At 47.5% G+C, this 3,067-nt stretch overlaps 1 long non-coding RNA gene across 2 annotated transcripts in view; it reads left to right on the plus strand.

Annotated features, from left to right (window-relative positions):
• Window positions 1-2,827: 2,827 nt before the first annotated feature.
• LOC134479097 (uncharacterized) overlaps window positions 2,828-3,067 on the plus strand; it is a 15,055-nt gene continuing 14,815 nt past the window's right edge. Inside the window, exon 1 of one of the 2 annotated variants that reach the window (XR_015622736.1) lies at window positions 2,828-3,012. This is a non-coding gene — a long non-coding RNA (uncharacterized LOC134479097). The remainder of the gene's footprint in view (window positions 3,013-3,067) is intronic. The other variant, XR_015622731.1, reaches the window with a different exon arrangement.

A 3,067-nucleotide genomic window follows, 5' to 3' on the forward strand; every position in this document is an offset into this window, starting at 1 on the left:
CACGTAATGCCTCTCAGTCAGCTCCTCCCTAGGCGCCTCCTGCACGTGCTCCTGTCCTGGATGCTTGCTGCTCTTTTTTGATAAAATAACTCACTGAGTCCAATTAGTGTTGCCCTTGGAATATTGGTTGGTCTTGAGACTTGGTCTTGTGCAGGCGGCCGGAACTGCTGTGAGTTCCTGAGTGCAGTGACCTAGTCATATCCCCAAGACAACGCTTCCCAGCGCTCCTCCCAGCTCTCCCACTCTTTCCGCCCCTCTTCCGTGCTGTGAGCCTTGTGGTTGAGGGTTGACAAAGACACCTCCTTTAAGGTTCAGCACTTGATGGACACTAATTCTTAGCACTGACTATGAATCTCTGTGTTCGCTGGTACGCACTGTAGAGGAAAGCCTCTCTGGCCAGCACTAAGCTATGGGGCTAATCATAGACATGTTAAGAAGGCAGTTTGACAGCATGGTATTTAACAGAACAACATGTGACTCCTCCCTGGTACTTGTAACTTCCCGGCCCAGGGGTTTTTGCCCAGGTTTACAGTAGCAGGCATGACTTCATTCCTAGGTAGCAGGACTCAAATCCGGGCCAAAGCAGGTGGCCGCCCTCATAACCTCTATGTTGCCTCTCTACCAGCCGGCAAGCCTTACCTGGTAATTTGGAATTCAAGATGACCATTGATGGCTTAGTTGTTATCATTGTCTGTTTTTGTTGTTGTTGTTGTTTGTTTGTTTCTTGAAACAGGGTCTCTCTATGTAATGCTGTCTGTCCTGGAGCCATCTCTGTAGATTATGCTGGCCTCAAACTCAGTGATCTTCCAAGTGCTGGGAATAATGACGCACCACAACATCTGGCAGTGGCTACTGACTCGTTTACTTTCATTCCGTTGTCCGTAGACATCAGAGTCCAGCTTCCTCAGCCTTTGAATGAATTTGTACAGCAGCTCTCCAGGAGCTCCAGGATTTCAGCTCCGGCTTCTTGGACTAAGCTCGGTTTCCCTGGTGCTTCTCTATTGCCGTTGTAGAACTACCCAGCCTCCACTCCTGTGAACCAGAGAGAGACTGATCTACGGTTTCATGTTGGCGATCATGGCTCAGTGCTGTTTATGGTCACCGGGTACACAAACGTGTGGCAGGATGGCAGGATTTGAATGGCCTTATGCAAACACTCTGGGGGGTGGGGGGAAGGGGAGGGGAGAGAGAGAGAGAGAGAGAGAGAGAGAGAGAGAGAGAGAAAGAGAGAGAGAGAGAGAGAGTTGTTGTAGAGCATTCTAGACAAGCTCTTTCCCAGTAAGCCACAGCTCATCCCTGGAGTTTTTGAACCAGGTTCTTTCTTGTAGCTCGGAATATCCATCTTTGAATGTTCTACATAGCCCAGGCTGATACCAAATTTGTGGTTGTCCTGCCTAAGTCCTTCAAGTGTTACAGTTGAGAACACAATCTTTCGGCCATCATAGGACGTGCCTGACCTTGCCCACCTATCAGCTTTGTTTCCAGAGAAAAGGAGAAAGTTCGTCACAGAAAGATAGTACAGCAGCCATGCAAGAAACACAGCCAGCCACCTCCAGGCACATTTGAATGTTCAGCACATGCGCTGCTTGGCTTACCATAAGCCTGTGCGTGTGTTCGGCTCCCCAGGGAGAACTCACGTGCTGATGCTGGGGCACACATGACGAATTATAGGACAGCCATAGGTCATGTTTACCACTGGCTAAGGGGTGACTGCTCTAAGCTGGTTTGCTACTGCAACCAGACTAGCAGGTTCTCGGTCTCCTTCCCCACCCCCAAGGTCTTCCATCCCCCTCAATCCTTTCTTCAGAACTTAAAAAAAAAATGTACATTAATGTTTGTCTGTGTATGCCAGTGCTCACAGAGTCAGAAGGGGTGTCCTGGTGCCAAGAGTTGCGAGCCACTCAGGGTAGTTACTAGGAACCCATCTTGGTCCTTTGCAAGAGTAGGAAGCTCTTAACTGCTGAGCCATCTCTCCAAGCTCCCTTAATATTTATTTATTTTGAGGTTTTTGAGACAGGATAGCCCTGGCTATCTGCCTGCCTCTGTCTTCCTAGTGCTGCGGTGATTAAAGGTGTGTGCCACCATGCCCCTTTAATGTTAAGAAGAAGGAAGTTACTTTAAAGTTGACTTGGGATGTTGGCCCTGTCAGAGGAAGTGGAGGCCTCCACAGTAGGCCTTGGTTTTTGGTGTCTGTTGGTAAAGACTGGAAGCTATGTGCTTGATCGATGAATTTAGGTAGAAATGTCCCAACCTAGAAGACACAGAGACTATTTGTAATGCTAGCTGCTGGAGACCGAGGTAGGAAGATCAAACGTTCAAAGCCATCCTGGACAGCAAAGTGAATTCAAGGCTAACCCCGGGCAACTTAGTGAGAAACTGTCTCCATATAACCCCAGAACCAAAACACGTAAGCAGATCAAAGATTAATAACAATATTGTAGTCATCATAGGGTTACACACTTGATGTTTATATCATTTGGTCACAACCTTTGTCATATTTTATTTATACCATCTCAGAAAAGAGAGAGAGAGAGAGAGAGAGAGAGAGAGAGAGAGAGAGATGAATCAACTAAAAAACCAGTAAGAATTTTTTTAATCCAAGCAAGAAGTAGTATTAGGATTTTATGACCTACTTCTTGTCTTATTGCGTTTAAAATTTTCAAAATAAAAAGTAGAGCCAAGCAAAGCAATGGGGGATGGTTAAAGTGCTCAGTAAGCTGGGGACACACGGTTCAGTGGGGGCATTGCCAAGTATGCGAGAGGCCCAGTGTCACAAAACCAGTAAACTCGAACAGAAATAGACTGTAATAACCTCCTCAAGGTCTCCCAGAAGGAGGCTGGCTTGCTACAGTCCGATCGTCTGAGCACCGCAAAGGAAGAGCCGATCCCAAAGCTTGGGAAAGCTGGGCCTTTAATTCTGGAGAGTCGGCGTCCAAACTTCCAGCTCAAGGATGGAGACGGTGGGCACTGCGAAGCTTGATTCATGCGGTTTTCAGACAAATCAGGTGATTGGTGAGTAATGGTCTCGAGGTGTTTCTCGGTGGTCAGAGCAGGTGCATAGTGTGCA

The sequence above is a fragment of the Rattus norvegicus genome, chromosome 6 (genome assembly GCF_021556685.1).
Source record: "Rattus norvegicus strain SHRSP/BbbUtx chromosome 6, alternate assembly SHRSP_T2T, whole genome shotgun sequence".
Taxonomy (NCBI): domain Eukaryota; kingdom Metazoa; phylum Chordata; class Mammalia; order Rodentia; family Muridae; genus Rattus; species Rattus norvegicus.